At 48.6% G+C, this 19,119-nt stretch overlaps 1 protein-coding gene across 1 annotated transcript in view; it reads left to right on the forward strand.

The window, feature by feature from the left end:
* Window positions 1-1,743: 1,743 nt before the first annotated feature.
* The window catches only part of LOC116945784 (protein CBFA2T1-like), a 121,073-nt gene continuing 103,697 nt past the window's right edge, over window positions 1,744-19,119 (forward strand). The window contains exons 1-2 of the mRNA XM_076069571.1: window positions 1,744-2,273; window positions 6,000-6,053. The gene's annotated coding sequence lies outside the window, so the exon portion shown is untranslated. The remainder of the gene's footprint in view (window positions 2,274-5,999; window positions 6,054-19,119) is intronic.

The raw sequence follows: 19,119 nt of genomic DNA on the forward strand, positions 1-19,119 counted from the left end.
CGTTGCTCTGTCCGGGACGGAGGCCCGCGCGGAGTCTCGAGGCGACTCGACCCGGAGGCTCCTGCGGCGTTTGCTTCGTTCGGCCGAGCCACCAGCGATGCGGGAGTTGTTGTTTTGTTGTTGTTGTTGTTTCGTCTTTAGCGGTAGGGAGGAAACCAACGCAGAGAGCCCGGAGGAGGAGGAGGAGGAGGAAACAAAACAACAACACCCCCCCCCCCCCGGCACCTCGCCCACACACGAGGAGGGGATGACGCTCCAGCATAGACGGGGTCACGGGCCCACTTTGCTGTACTGCCACTCCCCGTGTACTTGCCGTGTAAGTTCACAGCAGCCATCAGTAGCGACTGATGTCAGAAACCCGTCCTGGCCCTCCCCTAGATCGACTCCGCCTTTAATTAAGTACCTGCTGCGGTGGTGCCAACTTCCATAGTGGGTGGTGGGGGGTTTGCGGGGTGGGGGGTGGGGAGACAAAGGCGGCCGAGAGCGCACGAGCCTTTCGTGCCACGTGGTCGGTCGTGGTTTTCACATTCACCGATGCGACGGGACTCTCCTGAAAATAAACCCCCAGGGCTTCGTGAGTTTCTTTGTTTATATCTCGGATGGATGGAGAGATGGGGAGGGCGCTGTGGGTTAGCACGCTGCCCCATTAGCCCCGCGACCCGGGTTCGAATCGCTGCCGCGGCTGACTTCAGTGGCGGCGAGTGCCGTCTGAGCGAGTTGCCAACGTCACCCCCCCCCGCCACGCACCCTTCACCGACCCCGCGCCAGCGACGACCAGCGTGGTGAAGTATGGTCAAACAACTCGCCAGCGACGGACACGGCATGCGGGGGGAGGCCTTCATCTAGCAGTGGATTGGAAAGGGAAGGGGGGCTGTTGCCATCTATTTGATTTGGACATCTGTGAACAAGAGCTTAATAGCTTATCGGATTCCTCCAGTATAAATAAATATTCAGATTTTGATTTCACGTTGTTTGAAGGGTTGGGGGACAAAGATCATGAGGAAGGTGCAGTACCCTGGCTCGCCAGGAGAAGGCGCTACAGCAAGTAGAATAATCGTCAGCTGTTTCCATCGGTACGAGGATATAGTGTTGCCCCCTCGCTCAAGGCGTGGGTTTCCTCCGGGTCCATCGGTTTTCTCCTGCCACGTGTATGATCACAACCACAACTCATCACTCATCGGCTGACAACATCTGAAAATATAAACACAAGGCAGCAGAAGCTGCGAGCAGGACCCTCCTGAAAAGAGTCTTTCGACTCAGTTGTGTGGTCGTCGTGGATAAATAAATAATTATTTTTCCATAATTGTTACAAGTATTCGTGATTTTATTTGACGGTTAAAGTTCAATGCCAGAGCGTCCTCCTCCACTTCCTCCGCGCATCACTACCGTGGGAAGCGGGGTGGGGGTTGGGGAGTGGGTGGATGGGCCTTAGGGGATCCGGGTGTAGGGGGCTAGGGTGTAGGGGAATAGGGGGGTATGGTGTGGAGGATGCGTGATGTTGGGATGCGTCTAGCCATCAACCCAACGTCACGCACCCCCTCCCTGCTGTGCCACTCTGCCCCCCCCCTCATCGCCCGCCCCCCCCCCTACTCACTGCCCCCCCCGCCCCTCACCACTCACCACAATCAGACTCTACCCACCCCCACCCCTTCCATCAACGTACCCCCTCCCCACACCTCCCCCACCACTTCCCTTGCACCAATTAACGAGCGAGAGAGCGCGCGCACGCCCGGCTCTCAGCGTCCCGGGGTTGCGCATGCGGCGTTGGGCGAGCGAGCGGAGAGGAGGAGGAGGAGGAGGTTCAAGGAGAAGGGAGCTGGGGATAGAGGAGAGAGAAAGAGAGGGTCGAGAGACAGAGAGAGATTAGAGGAGACGAAAGAGAAAGCGAGAGAGTGAGAGAACGAGGCGAGTATACCGGAGAGAGAGAGAAACGAGAGGAGAGAGTAGAGAGAGAGAGAGAGGGAGGGAGAGAGCGAGGAACGAGAGAAAGAGAAACTGTAACAAAGATGTTTAAGCTGAGTGAGCGAGCGCATCCGACTCACGGCTGCACCACGTAAATGCGCGCACGCGTGTGTGTGTGCACGCGCGCGTGTGTGTATGTATGTATGTAGACACGTGTGTGCTCGTTTATCTCTGGACTTAGATGAGGAATGGGGGATTAGGCTGAGTTCATTGGGACCCGGAGAGGGACTCAGAGCCTCGCGTCCGTCGGCTCAGCTCCTCGAGGAAGACTCGGCTCCACGGGAGGCGCGAATGATGCAGTGATAGTCCTCGTGAGTTGACTGTCCCCACACCTCTCCACATCCTTGCCACCCTATGCCAATCTCTGTCCCCCTATCTCCATTTCCTGTCCCCCTATTCCCATCCCAGTCCCCGTACCCCCGTTCCCTGTGCCCCCCATTCTCATCCCTGCATCCCCACTCGCTCCTCCCCTTCCACTCGGTACTCAGCCTCCTTCACTAAGAATCACGATAATTTGTGATGCAATTATCCATCAGGAAAGTCAGCCATCGAGAATCAACATTCAGTGAGATAATGTACTGGTATAATTATTTATTAAATAATCGACTATCGGGAAAACAAACCATCAGAACGAAATAATCAGAAAATAACCATCGATAAAATCAACAATCTGGGAAAATCAACGATCAGGAAAACAGCTGTTGAGAAAATCAACCATCAGAAAAATCTACGATTGAGAAATAATTTCCATCTACAAAATCAACCATCGGGAAAATCAACTATCAGAAGAATAAACCATTGGGAAAATCAACCATTTGGAAAATCAACCATCATCAAAGTCAACCATCGGGAAAATCAACCATCAGGAAAATTTACCATTGGGAAAACCAACCATTGGGAAAAACAACCTTCAGAAAAATCAACCATCAAAAATATAAACCATCAGCAAAATCAATCATCAGGAAAATCAACCATCAGGAAAATCAACTATTGGGAAAATCAACCATTTGGAAAAAACAACCTTACAAAATCGACCAATGAGAAAATGAATCATCAGGAAAATCAACTATCAGGAAAACCAACGATTGGGAAAATCAACCATCATAAAAATCAACCATCGAGAAAATCAACCATCAGGAAAATCAACCATCAGAAAATGTTAATCTTGGAAAAATCAACCATCAGGAAAACCAACCATTGGGAAAATCAACCATAAGGAAAATCAACGATCAGAAAAAAATATAACATTGTGAAAATGAACCAACTGAAAAAACAACTATTAGAACAATCAACCATCGGGACAATCAACCATCAGAAAAATTAAATATTGGAAAAATCAACCATTGGGAAATCAACCATCAGAAAATGTAACTACCAGAAAAATCACCCATCGAGAAAATCAACTATTGGGAAAATCAACCATCAGAAAGATTTGCTATCATAAAAATCAACCATCGGGAAACTCAACCATGAGAAAAATCAACCATCGGAATAATCAACCATCAGAAAAATGTAGTATCGGAAAAATCAACCATCTGAAAAATCAACCATCTGGAAAATCAGCAGTAAAAAAATAAGCCATTGAGAAAAGCAGCCTTCGGGAAAATCAACCATCAAGAAAATATATATTGGAAATATCATTTATCGAGAAAATTAACCAGCAGATAAAACTGTCGGAAAATCAAGCATCGGAAAAATCAAGCATCAGAAAAATCAACCATCGGAAAATCAATTATCAGCAACATCAACTATGATAAAAATTAACCATTGGTAAAATTTAACATCTTGAAATACAACCATCGGGAAAATTACCATCAGGAAAATCAACCATCAGGAAAATCAACTATTGGGAAAATCAACCATCAGGAAAACCAACCATTGGGAAAATCAACCATCTGAAAAAATAACGATTAGAACAACCAACCATCGGGAAAATCAACCAATAAGAAAATCAACCATCAGGAAAATCAACCATCAGAAAAAATAAATATTGGAAGAATCAACCGTTGGGGAAATCAACCATTATAAAATGTAACTACCAGAAAAATCAACCATCGAGAAAATTAACCATTGGCAAAATCAACCATCGGAAAAATCAACCATCAGAAAAATGTAACATCGGAAAAAATCACGATCGGGAAAATCAACCATCAGAAAAATCAACCATCAGAAGTCAACCATCTGGAAAATCAAGCGTAAAAAAATAAGCCATTGACAAAAGCAGCCTTCGGGAAAATCAACCATCAAGAAAATAAACATTGGAAATATCAATCATCGAGAAAATGAACCATCAGAAAAAACTGTCGGAAAATCAAGCATCAGAAAAATCAACCATCGAAAAATCAATTATCAGCAACGTCAACTATCAGAAAAATCAACCATTGGTAAATTTAATCATCTGGAAAATCAACCATCGGGAAAAATAACCATCAGAAAAAACAACAATCGAGAAAATCAATCAACGGGAAAATCAACAATCAGAAAAAAACCATCGGGACAATCAAGCATCGGGCAAATCAACCATCAGAATAATCAACCATCGGGTAAAGCAAACTTGGTGAAAATCAATAAATAAACCATCGGGAAAATCAAGAATTGGGAAAATATTTGAGGATGATGATGGGAGACGCAAAAATTGCTAAATGGAGGCCTCGATTCGGCGTGCGCAGTGGGAATGACGTTTTATATACACGTGTTATGTACACGTTTAATATACGTGCTATGTACACGTGTTATATGCACGTGTTGTGTAGACGCGTTATGTACACGCGTTATGTACACGCGTCAAACACGTGTTATAAACACGTGTTATATATGTTATATATCACGCGTTATGTACACACGTGTTACGTAGGAATGTTGTACACCGGTCATCAGATAGACAACGAGCTACTGCATCGCAACAATTAGCCATCAGGACAACAACGTGAAACGATCAATCAGAAAAAATCAACCATCGGTAAAACTCCACAGTTCGTCAATAACGCTGTGCGGTCTGAAAAAGAAATATATAATGAGCGACGTTTCAGGCGATGGCCCTCATTTAGAGCACACGAGGAAGGGTCATTGCACGTGACGTTGCCAATTATATATTTATTTTTAATTTGTAGACAACACACGTGTCCGGTGTTGTTGTTGTTGACGAGTGGGTTGAGTTGTTGTTGTTGTTGTTGTTTGTGCACCACTGCCAACGCCGCCGGCAGCGGCACCCGTCAGTCTGTGTCATCGGAAAAGCGGACGCTCGCACAAAGTCCGGCACCAGGGAGAGACACCCAGGAGGAGTCTTACTTCCTATTCCTCCTCCATCGTCGGTTCGCTGACACCTCCATTCCCTGGCCTTCTCCCCCACCACTCGCCGTGCCCCCACTCCGCCTCTACCCCACGGAGTGCCTCCTCAGCCACTGAGCCACGTGTCCACCAGTCCCACCACATGAACCCCACAACCACCGCCCCTTCTGCTGCCCCTCAACACCGCGTTCACTTCCCTCACTGACCCCCTCGTTCCCACCCCCTCCCCCCACCCAGTGATAACCGCTCTACGCCCTCCCCCGCCTGACCCCTCGTCCCCCGCCCCTCGTCTTCAAGGTGTCTCGCACCCCGAGGCAGGTGGTTCCAGAGTGCCCGCCGATGGCCGTGGTTGAAATCGACAGAAACTCACAGCGCTACTTCCAGCCTCCATCGCTGCGTAGTCACCGGGCACGATTGGCCAATCGTCTCAAATGTAGCGGCAGGACCCTCCTGCGAAGGCGTCTTTAGACTCGGCCACGTTCTCGTGCATGCCCACGGTACATTGACCAGTTGCTCACTAGGGGGGAGGTCTTCATCCAGCAGTGGATTGGCCACGGCGTACAATGTTAACGGTTCACGGTCTCCCTTTGCCCCCACTTCTCGTCTCTCCTCTGTCCCGTGTCTCTCCCTTCTCTCTCCCTTCTCTCTCCCTTGCCTCTCCTCTCTCTCTCTCTCGTCTTTCCTCTCTCTCTCTCTCTCTCGCATTTGTCTCTCTCCCTTTTTGACTTTTCTCTCCCCTCTCTCCACAGAGACGCGCAAAGAGCTGCCCTCACCAAAGATCACGCCAAAGTCGAGGCCAGGAGGTGAGCGTCGCACCCCGCTCTCACACTCACCACTCACCAGGCACTGCAAATCAAAAGAAAAAAGATCCCCCGTGCAGCCTTAACACACAGTTGAGGCAAGTGCTGTTAGCGAGCACCTTTGAAGGCCGGCAGGGCACACGACGGGGTGGGTGGCCAGCACCACACCAGGTACTCATTTAAGGCTGAGTCGATCTAGCGGAGACCCAGAACCCGTTCAGATATTCGTCGCTGATGTTGGCCGTCAGCGGGAATCGAACTCGGGTCGCCGGGTTTCGTCACGCAGCGCGCTAACCGCTACACCACCGCTTTCCCATAACCCCTCACCACCAACATCACCAACATCGCCACCATCGTCATCACCACCATCGTCATGACGAAGCAGTCTCTGCCGTGCGGATCTCCGTATCCGCTGAGGACCACTCGCTCGCGCGTCGCTCGGGTTCACGGAGACGCGGCCTCACGGCAAACCACGAGCACAGCGAGCAAGGCCATTCACGATGCAAGACTCAGCACGTGCACAAGCACCGCTAACAATGCCACCCATAACAAGAGACTCCACGCGGTCGTTGATAGCAGAACATCATCCGCAGGTGGCCGACGCGCACGAATGGAGAATTAAAGACACCGGCGACAGTGGTGCGCGATCGTGGCAATGCGTCCCATGGACCATATAGGACATACCTGCAGGCATTGCACATGGAGATTACATAGAGACTCATAGAGACACATAGAGACGCATACAGACTCATAGAGATACATAGAGATACATAGAGACTCATAGAGATGCATAGAGATACATAGAGACCCATAGAGACTCATAGAGATACATAGAGACTCATAGAGATACATAGAGACACATACAAACTCATAGAGACTCATAGAGATATATAGAGATACATATAGACCCATAGAGACACGTAGAGATACATATAGACTCAGAGACTCATAGAGATACATATAGACCCATAGAGACACATAGATATACATAAAGACTCATAGAGATACATAGAGATACATAGAGACTCATAGAGATACATAGAGATACATAGAGACCCATAGAGACTCATAGAGATGCATAGAGACTCAGAGACTCATAGAGATACATAGAGATACATATAGACCCATAGAGACACATAGAGATACATAAAAACTCATAGAGATACATAGAGATACATAGAGACCCATAGAGACTCATAGAGATACATAGAGACACATACAGACTCAGAGAGATACATAGAGATACATAGAGACTCAAAGAGATACATAGAGATACATAGAGATACATATAGGCCCATAGAGACTTATAGAGATACATAGAGACTCATAGAGATACATAGAGACACATACAGACTCGTAGATACTCAGAGATACATATAGACCCATAGACACATATAGAGATACATATAGACGCATAGAGATACATACAGACCGATAGAGACTCATAGAGATACATACGGACTCATAGAGACTCATAGAGATACATAGAAATACATATAGACCCATAGAGACACAGAGATACATAGAGACACATAGAGATACACATATACCCATAGAGACGCATAGAGATACATAGAGACGCATGGAGATACATATAGACCCATAGAGACACAGAGACTTATAGACATACATATAGACCCATAGAAACACATAGAGATATATAGAGATTGATAGAGATGCGTATAGACCCATAGAGACTCATAGAGATACATAGAGACACATACAGACTCATAGAGATACATAGAGACTCATAGAGGTATATAGATATACATAGAAACACATACAGACTCATAGAGATACATAGAGACAGATACAGACTCATAGAGATACATATAGATGCATATAGATCCATAGAAATACATATAGATGCATATAAATGGAGACTCATACATATATAGACGCAAAGAGATGTATCGATACACACATATATATAGATACAAATTGATACGTAGCGACTCATAGAGACCGTAGAGTAACCCAACTGTCGTCAGCACTCCGTTGACAACGGAGGAAGAGGAATTGTGACATCGCGCTCATTGAAGGTGCGGAAAGAAGGTCCGTTGCCCGAAACGTCGCCTATTATATATTTTTGTTCCCCTCTTAAGGCCGTGCTGTTATTGATGCGGCGGGACCTGTTGAGTTTGTGGTTGTTGTCGACTGTGGTTTGTGCACCGCTGGCAAAGTAGCAGCAGCAGCCTCACCATCAGATGTACTTTAAATTTTGATTTAAAGCTTTCGTGACTGCAGTAATTCATATTCTTTGCTCTTTCGGTAAAGTCACGTTGAAGGGAAACAATACAATAATAAAATATATATAAAACAATAAAAATTCTCACGACGTTTCGACCATAACACAAACGGTCGTCATCTGATGCTCTGATGACGACCGTTTGTGTTATGGTCGAAACGTCGCGAGAATTTTTATTGTTTTATATATATTTTATTATTTTATTGTTTCCCTTCAACGTGACTTTACCGAAAGAGCTACGAATACAGATGTACTTTGTTTATTTTAGCTCGGGTGGAGGTGGCAGCGCAAGGACACGGAGTTGAACCCATCTCAGATTCCTCTGTAGTTCGCCTTCTTGTTGTTGTCGCACGGCTGCTGATGTGGATGCAGAGCAATAACTTACAATTCCACATTCACCGTGATCGAGCCAGCAGATAACCGCATCAGGAGCCAAGCGGAGCAGTGAGTGTATCATCATCATCATCGTCGTCGCTGTGATGTCTCCTTCTTCGTATTTGTGGATCGGGGCATCGCGTCGTTGTACTCTGGTCACTGGACGACCACAGTCGCACCACTATTGCCAATGTGACGTTTATTTATTTATTTTCCATTTGTGCAAAATGAAGAACTCTCCAGGACGCGACTGGAGCGTGGAGAGTTATGTATAGTTACACACGTTCATTTATTTTATCTCTGTGAATGATGTGGCGACAGCTAGCTCACATAGAGTTGAAATATCTCACTTTGGTATTTTCCCGAACGCTGCTTAGGCTATAATTGAGCCGGGATTATCGGCGTAAGGCACTACCACTAGAATGCAAAATACCCCTATCCAAAATAATAATATTAATCCTATGTTATTGTACCCCATATTCCTACAATCTTATGAACCAATATATATATAAATAAAGTCTTTGTATTTACTCGCCGTTATGGAACGTGGCGTAGCTAAAATAAATTTCGGAACATTGTTCCCGACTATTCCGGCTACATTTGTTTTGCGGATTTTCCTGTCGTGAGCGTGAGCTTCGACGATGACCATAATCATCTCTGTGGATGATCTCTCCGGCGGTTCATCGTTCCGAGTGGCCGTTTGTAAACTCAGCGACTATCACGCGCTCCAGGTCATTGAGGCCCAGTTGACCTCGCGGCCACTTCCACCACTTCCACCGTCATGCCAACTAACTCAATCGACGCCGTAGACGTCTGAATAATCGATAATTCCTCGATGGATGATTTTCCTATTCGACTGATTTCCTGATGGTTGACGTACATTCCCCGATCGATGTATTCGTCTTGGTGCCTGTATTCGTCTTGGTGCCTGATATGCCGGAGGTCATGGGTTCGATCTTGACCCTTAAGCCGGTTGTATATTTGGAGTTTGCATTTCTCTCTCTCTCTATCTCCGTGGTCGCGTGGATTTTTTTCTCCGGATCCTCCGGTTTTTTCCTCCACATTTAGAATCAACATCACGTTTTCAGAGTATATTTGGCTGCTATAAATTTCCACACGTGATAATCCACTAAGTTGAGCTGTCATTTGTGGCCAGGTCGCTTCTGAAACAGAGCTGCATAGCTCAGTAGGCCTTACCCGGTAAAATAAAAATAGTAAATAGTAAAATAGTAATACCCCGTGATAGCTTTTTCCTTATGACTTATCTTCGATGATTTGTCCTGATAGTTGGGATTCCGATGATGGATCGTTCATCGTCTGTAGGTGATTATTCTGATACGTGTTTGGCCACGATTGGTGATATTCCAATCGAGTGTTTTGCCCCGACGCGAAGATGATTCTCGTGATGCGAGGTTTGAATTCTCGGCTGATGATGTTTTCACATTGGAATATTTTCCCTAAAGGGGTGAAATCTGGCTGCGTGGATTCGCTGGTTAAATACGCTACTGGGTGAATGATTTTTGTTTTTCTCATTGTTAATTATTCTCTAGGTGTGATTAATTATTATCTGGCGATGCTGCTGCTACGTTAACAGTGGTGCCCAAGCTCAATTAACAACAACAAACATATAATAACTTATTCTAGATTTAAAGCTTTCGTGACTGCAAGGATCCATACTCTTTGGTTCTATTCGGTAAAGTCACGTAGGTAAATAATAAAACAACAATAATCACGACGTTTCGGCCACAACACAAGCGGCCTTCATCAGGTGAAAGGACGAGCCTACGTGACTTTACCGAATAGAACCAAAGAGTATATAATAACTTACTTTCTGGAAATGGCCCTTCTTCATGGCACATTCCATGTGCTCAACGTATGATCCTTCGTAAGCGCATGCTCCACAGCAGATTTTACGTGCTCTGAAAAAGGCCCACTGCCTGGAACGTCGTATATCATAAATATTGTATATGTCGTTTGAGGCCACGGTGTTGTTGACTCTGAATGTGCTGAGATACAAGAAAAAAAACATTGATGGACGAGTGTGCGAAAACCGACGTTGACCTTAGTCAAGGAGCTCCGAGTCTTGGAGTTGGAGGGTCACGGTAGGAGGGGAGGGGCACGCGGGCGAGAGGGAGGTGGGGGTGGGGGCATGTGGGGGGATGGTACACGTGAGTTGATTAAAGAATCCACGATGCTCGATATTTCCCTTCGCGTGGGGGTTAGCCAAGAGAGAACCGTGCCCCCCCCCCCTCTCTCTCTCTCCCTACAACTGTGAGGGGGTCATATCGGGGTCCCGGTGGGGGTCTCACGTTCGTGATGATAAAAAAAAAACAGAGAGGGCGCGGGGTGGAGGTGGGGGTGGGGAGGTGGGTTGGTGGGGGTCCATTACCAGTTGCATCAAATTCCTGAAGTGAAAAGCGGCATTGAATCACGCCGCCAATTTACATCTCAAACCACGGCAGACAAATGTCACTTGAGATGGAGTTTGTTGCGTAACGCGACAGACCGCTGCGGGTGAGCAGGAGTGGGGGGGGGGTAGGGGTTGCGGGGTGGGGGGTCAGCGCCGTGACCCCTCATGCGCGCGCGAGACGCGAGTGGCCGGTCACGTGATGATTGTCATCTAAGCAGAAGCGAGTCTAACACATTCTCCTGCGGGAGGGAGCTGGTAGGAACGTTGGGTTGCTCGGTCAATGGCCAGGGTCAACAACGGCGGCACCACGTGGTGTATTCTGCACAATATGCCCGACTGTGAGGGCGGGCACAAGCCGGCGTGAGCAGGTTAAACGTTGAGTTTTATAAGGGCACCACGGGGTGACCAGCCCCACCCCCACCCAGCCCCACCCTCCCACCCAGCCCCTCCCCCCCAGTCCCTCCCCACCCTCCCCACCCAGCCCCTCCCCACCCTCCCCTCTCCACCCAGCCCCACCCCTCCCATTTTTAGATGCACGACGGACGGACGGACACAATAATCCCCTGTGGGCTGGTGTAAACAGGAGGTTCCTACCAGTATAAATGTAACCCCCTCGATACCCGTGTCGTGTTAGTTACACTATTTGATTTGCTAATTTAATAACTAGCGAAATATAATGTCGAACTTTATTTTAAATACCTAGTTTAGGTGCTTATGTTTGGTTTATTATTATTCAACATGTTTATTAAGACCGTTTAATTTTTCAACGTGCGTATAAACAAAGACAAAGATCCCCCGCATAGCCTTTACATACTGTTGGGGCAAGTGCTATTAGCGAGTAGCACCTATAGAGGCCGGCATGGCACAGGAGGGGGTGGGTGGCCAGCCCCTCGCCCGGACGCCTTTGTCTCCCCAGTGCTGATGTTTACACACCGAATAATGTACTCATTTTAGGCTGAGTCGAGCTAAGTGAGGCCCAGGACTAGGTTCAGATATTCGTCATTTATATTGAACTGGGGTTGACGTGTTCGTACCACAGTGTGCTAACTACTGCGCCACCGCTCCCCACCTGCATATTAACACACGCGCGCACAACTGTGATGTCATTGACTTTACGGGTTGTTAGTGAGCAACTATTCATAACGACAAGTTCAGATAGAGAGAGGGCGACTCAGATAGAGAGAGGGCGACTCAGATAGAGAGAGGGCGACTCAGAGAGAGGGGAGACGACTCAGAGAGAGGGCAACTCAGAGAGAGAGAGAGAGGACGACTCAGAGAGAGAGAGAGGACGACTCAGAGAGAGGGGAGACGACTCAGAGAGAGAGAGAGGACGACTCAGAGAGAAGGGAGACGACTCAGAGAGAGAGGACGACTCAGAGAGAGAGAGGACGACTCAGAGAGAGAGAGGACGACTCAGAAAGAGAGAGGACGACTCAGAGAGAGAGAGGACGACTCAGAGAGAGGGGAGACGACTCAGAGAGAGAGAGGACGACTCAGAGAGAGGGGAGACGTCTCAGAGAGAGAGGACGACTCAGAGAGAGAGGACGACTCAGAGAGAGGACGACTCAGAGAGAGAGGGCGATTCAGAGAGAGGGGAGACGACTCAGAGAGAGAGAGGACGACTCAGAGAGAGAGAGAGGACGACTTAGAGAGAGGGGAGACGACTCAGAGAGAGAGGACGACTCAGAGAGAGAGGACGACTCAGAGAGAGAGGGGACGACTCAGAGAGAGAGAGAGGACGACTCAGAGAGAGAGAGGACGACTCAGAGAGAGAGGACGACTCAGAGAGAGGGAGGCGACTCAGAGAGAGAGAGGGCGACTCAGAGAGAGAGGACGACTCAGAGAGAGAGAGAACGACTCAGAGAGAGAGGGCGACTCAGAGGCGCCGGGAGGAGGAACCACAGATGATATAGGCAACAGCGGCAGCCATGCCATCAGCCCATGCCAAATTCCACCACCCCTCCACCCAAAGCTCTACGGTCCTATATATATTACGATGTTATCAGCCAATTTATGGGTGTTTTTACACGTGGGAGGAAACCGGGGCACCCAAAGAAAACCCACGCATGCGTGCGTGCGAGGGGGCAACGCTCTATCCCACACAGACGGAACAGGTGGAGTCTCCTCGCCAGCCAGCGAGTTCCACGCAACATTCTTGCGGTGATTCACCAATCCTTGCTGCTGCCTTCACAGTGCTGGGTCACAGGCAGCCACGAGAAAGCAGCGTAGCCACCACCACCACCGCTACCCGGCGGGACGGAAAGTATCTGTTACCCTCTCGAAAGAAGTCTTATATTTAACAATATTTTATCAACATTATTAATACAGATATTACGATGCCCCTGCTCATATAACTAAAGTTCCGTCATACCTCGATTTACGTGTTCCCCCTCTACGTCGTTTCGCAAATGCGTCGTCACTTTATTATCAACGCCGCTACCGAATTTACGGGGCCTCAACGCCACACTCACGTCGCTGACAGCATCGTCCGTCCTTATCTCGTTATCCATCGCCTCTCAGCCTTCGCCTCCACCACCCACCCTGTACACGAACCACTTCACGTCGCGCATTAAGAAGAAATGCACTGTCGAGTACAATATATCATTTTGTTGATTGTCATAGTGTACCGTGTCTTATTGTCCCCTGTATAATTTGTGCTCAAGTTTTACTGCTGTACACGAGTGTTGAGTGCAGTGCTCTTAGTAATTAGACGTAACGTCGCGGGTGCGTCCAGGATGAAGGTGCGCGCGTTAACGCAGCGCGTCGCCGTTCAAGCTCCGCTGTCTCCGTTTTGCTGTCGCGGGGATAAAACAAAAAAAAAATCGCTTCGATTGACGTCGCTTCGATGTTCCCCGTCGCGCCTTTCTTTCAGGAACGCTATCCCAAACGTAAACCGGGGAGTGTATTGCTTGTACAGGTGAGAGCGGAGAGGCAGATTGAACTCCATTGAAGGCAGGCGTTGGTGAAGGGGGGAGGCCTCCATCCAGCAGTGGAGTGACCCCGATGGTTGTGCCACGTCGCTTGCTCGTGAATCTCCGCACAGCGGGGCGCGTGCCTGAAGCGGGGGTTCCTGGACAGCGCGGTCACGTGGCTCAATCCTCGACAGCGCGTGCACTCCCTCCCCACCCCCTACACCCCCTCCCCGAACACCCCCTGCACCCCCACCCCCTACACCACCACCCCCTCCACCTCCTCCACCCCCACCCCCTGCACCCCCCCCCCCACACACTAACCCCGCCCCTTGGATCCCCCTGCACCCCCACTCTCACCCCACCCCCTACACCCCCACACTCACCCCCTCCACCCCCACCCCCTCCTTATCAACCGCGACCCCTTTACACCCCTCGCCCCCTTAGCTGGGGTAGTAGTAACATTATTATTAGTGGTAGTAGTATTATTCTTATTATTCGTAGTGTTATTATTAGTATAGTAGTAGTAGTATTATTAGTAATAGGATGATTAGTAAGAGTATTATTAGTAGTATTATTAGTAGTAGTATTTTTATTAGTATTATTATTCGTAGTGTTATTAGTAGTAGTATTAGTAGTAGTATTATTAGTAGTAGCATTAGTAGTAGTAGTCTTAGTAGTATTATTATTAGTAGTATTATTAGTAGTAGTATTAGTAGTATTATTAGTAGTAGTATTATTACTAGTAATATTCGTAGTGTTATTATTAGTATAGTAGTAGTATTATTAGAGTAGGATGATTAGTAAGAGTATCATTAATAGTATTATTAGTAGTATTATTTGTATTATTAGTAGTAGTATTATTATTAGTAGCAGTATTAGTAGTAGTATTATTATTAGTATTATTAGTAGTAGTATTATTTGTAGTATTATTAGTAGTAGTATTAGTAGTAGTATTCGTGAGAATATTATTGTGTTATTTTATTTTATCAATTTATTATTTTATTCTCATTCTACGTGACTTTACCGAAAGAACCAAAGAAGATGAATCATTGCAGTCACGAAAGCTTTAAATCGAAAAGTAGTATTATTATTAGTAATATTAGTAGTATTATTAGTCTTATTAGTAGTAGTATTATTAGTAGTAGTATTATTAGTAGTAGTGTTATTAGTAGTAGTATTATTATTATTAGTAGTATTATTAGTAGTATTATTAGTAGTATTATTATTAGTAGTATTATTATTAGTAGTATTAGTAGTATTATTATTAGTAGTATTATTATTAGTAGTATTATTAGTAGTAGTATTATTAGTAGTAGTATTATTAGTAGTATTATTAGTAGTAGTATTAGTAGTAGTATTAGTAGTAGTATTATTAGTAGTAGTATTATTAGTATTATTAGTAGTATTATTAGTATTATTAGTAGTATTATTAGTCGGCTACGTGGGTTTAGAGGTCGCGAACACCAGGAGCAGGCTGGGCTTGGGGCGTGTCGGGAATTCAGGGGTGGAGCGAAGACAAAAGTGGATTCCAAAAGGGGGAGGGGGCGGAGGTGGCGGTGGGGGTTGAGGGGGCGGTGTGGGGGGGGGCGGTGTGTGGGGGGGGGGCGATGTGTGTGTGGGGGGGCTGCATGTTGACAAGGAGGAGAGGTCGTGGTGGGGGGGGAAGGAAGATGAGTGAGAGGTTGGGTGGTGGGGAGGATGCGAGGAGGTAACGTGGAGTGGGCGTGCAGGGATTTCACGGTTGGTCGAAGGTGGGGAGGAGTGACCGGAGAAAATAAAAAAGGGGGGAGGGGGGGGGGCACGTGCGCAGGGAGAATGAGGGTGGAGAGGGGGGAGTGGGTGGCCTGAGGGTGGGGGCTGCGGGGGAGGGGTGGCGGTGGAGTCAAGTTGGGGGAGCCGCCGCCTCTACGCTCATCGCCGTGTCCGCAGTCCCCGCGTGGCGGACGGGTGCAGCCATGGGTGAGCCGAGCATCTGGACATCAGAGTCCCGCCCGTAGCCCAGTGTGCGTGCGTGCGTGTGTGCAGCGGTGGTGTGTAGAGCCGTGTGTGTGTGTAGAAAGGTGTGTGAGTGTGTGTGGGGCGGTGTGCGTGTGTGTGTAGAGCTGTGTGTGTATAGTCGTGGTGTGTGTATGTGTGTGTGTGTTGAGCGGTGTGTGTGTGTGTGTGTGTCGACCGGGGTGTGCACAGCGGTGTGTGTACAGCAGTGGTGTGTCGAGCGGAGTGTGTCTATAGCGCGCTGCGCTACGAATCGGACCACCCGAGTTCGATTCCGGCTCACGGCTAATACCAGTGACAATGACTTGAACCGGTACCTGGTGCGGTGGGTAAACATCGCCACTGGGGAGACAAAGGCGGCCGGGTGTGGTGTTGGCCACCCACCCCCTCGTGCGCCATTTCTGCCTTCAAAGGGGCTCGCTAACAGCACTTGCCCCAACAGTCTGCTAAGGCTATACGGGGGCATCTTTATTTTTGTCTTTGTGTACCTGTGTATGTCTCTCCATGTGCATCTGAATCTCTCTCTGTGTGCGAGACAGCTGCCTGCTGAGTGGCGCGCACAGCACACACATCTGACACACGCGTACACACACACACACCTGACACACGCGTACACATATACACACACCTGACACACGCGTACACACACACACACCTGACACACGCGTACACACACACACCTGACACACGCGTACACACACACACACCTGACACACCTGTACACACACACACCTAACACACGCGTACACACACACACACCTGACACACGCGTACACACGCGTACACACACACCTGACACACGCGTACACATACACACACACCTGACACACGCGTACACACACACACCTGACACACGCGTACACACACACACCTGACACACGCGTACACACGCGTACACACACACACCTGACACACGCGTACACACACACACCTGACACACCTGTACACACACACACACACCTGACACACGCGTACACACACACACCTAACACACGCGTACACACACACACACCTGACACACGCGTATACACACACACACACCTGACACACGCGTACACACACACACACACCTGACACACGCGTATACACACACACACACACCTGACACACGCGTACACACACACACCTGACACACGCGTACACACGCGTACACACACACACCTGACACACGCGTACACACACACACACCTGACACACCTGTACACACACACACCTAACACACGCGTACACACACACACACCTGACACACGCGTACACACGCGTACACACACACCTGACACACGCGTACACATACACACACACCTGACACACGCGTACACACACACACCTGACACACGCGTACACACACACACCTGACACACGCGTACACACGCGTACACACACACACCTGACACACGCGTACACACACACACCTGACACACCTGTACACACACACACACACCTGACACACGCGTACACACACACACCTAACACACGCGTACACACACACACACCTGACACACGCGTATACACACACACACACCTGACACACGCGTACACACACACACACACCTGACACACGCGTATACACACACACACACACCTGACACACGCGTACACACACACACACACCTGACACACGCGTACACACACACACCTGACACACGCGTACACACACACACACACCTGACACACGCGTACACACACACACACCTGACACACGCGTATACACACACACACCTGACACACGCGTACACACACACACCTGACACACGCGTACACACACACACCTGACACACGCGTACACACACACACCTGACACACGCGTACACACACACACACCTGACACACGCGTACACACACACACACACCTGACACACGCGTACACACACACACACACCTGACACACGCGTACACACACACATGACACACGCGTACACATACACACACACACCTGGCACACGCGTACACACACACACCTGACACGCGTACACACACACACACACCTGACACACGTACACACACACCCACCTGACACACGCGTACACACACACACCTGACACACGCGTACACACACACACCTGACACACGCGTACACACACACACACACCTGACACACGCGTACACACACACCTGACACACGCGTACACACACACACACCTGACACACGCGTACACACACACACACACCTGACACACGCGTACACACACACACACCTGACACACGCGTACACACACACACCTGACACACGCGTACACACACACACACCTGACACTAGCGTACACACACACACCTGACACACGCGTACACATACACACACACACACCTGGCACACGCGTACACACACACACACCTGACACGCGTACACACACACACCTGACACACGCGTACACACACACACACACCTGACACACGCGTACACACACACACACCTGACCCACGCGTACACACACACACCTGACACACGCGTACACACACAACGCTGTCCCACGTCCGACCGCATATGAGTTAAATTAAAACCGCAAAATAAGGCGAAATTTGGGTAGAAATAGGTTACAGCCGCATATACATCGCGAAATCGCACCCACCCCCTCGTGGGCAGTGCAAGCCTTCACAGATGCTTCCAAGCAGCACTTGTCCCGACAGTTTGTAAAGGCTATACGGGGGATCTTTGTCTTTGTGTCTGTGGTTGTGTGTGGGCCGCTTGCGTGTGTGTGTGTGTAGCGCGGGCTATGTGTGTTCGTGGGCAGAGCCGAGTGTGTGTGAGCAGAGCTGCGATTGTGCTTGTTAGCGCACTGCGCACTGAACCCCACCACGCGAGTTCGACTCCCGTTCACGATCAATATTCAGTGGAAATATATTTGAACCGGTTCTGGACCTCCCCTAGGTCGACTCTGACTTAAGTGAGTACCTGGGGCGGCGTGTAACCATCGGCACTTGGGAGACAAAGGCGGCCTTCAGTAAGTGCTCGCTAACCAACGCTTGCCCCAACAGGCTGTCAAGGCTATACGGGGCATATTTGTACTTGTGTTTTTTTTAACGTGTGTCTGTGTGTGTGTGTGTGTGTTGGTGATACTTGTCAAATTTGAGTCTGTATGCGGGTATGTGAAGGACGCTTCACCACGCTGATGAGTGCGAAGGAAGGTGGCC

This window comes from Petromyzon marinus, chromosome 25, assembly GCF_048934315.1.
Source record: "Petromyzon marinus isolate PM22_M1 ecotype Great Lakes invasive population chromosome 25, UKy_Petmar_22M1.pri1.0, whole genome shotgun sequence".
Classification (NCBI taxonomy): Eukaryota; Metazoa; Chordata; class Hyperoartia; order Petromyzontiformes; family Petromyzontidae; genus Petromyzon; species Petromyzon marinus.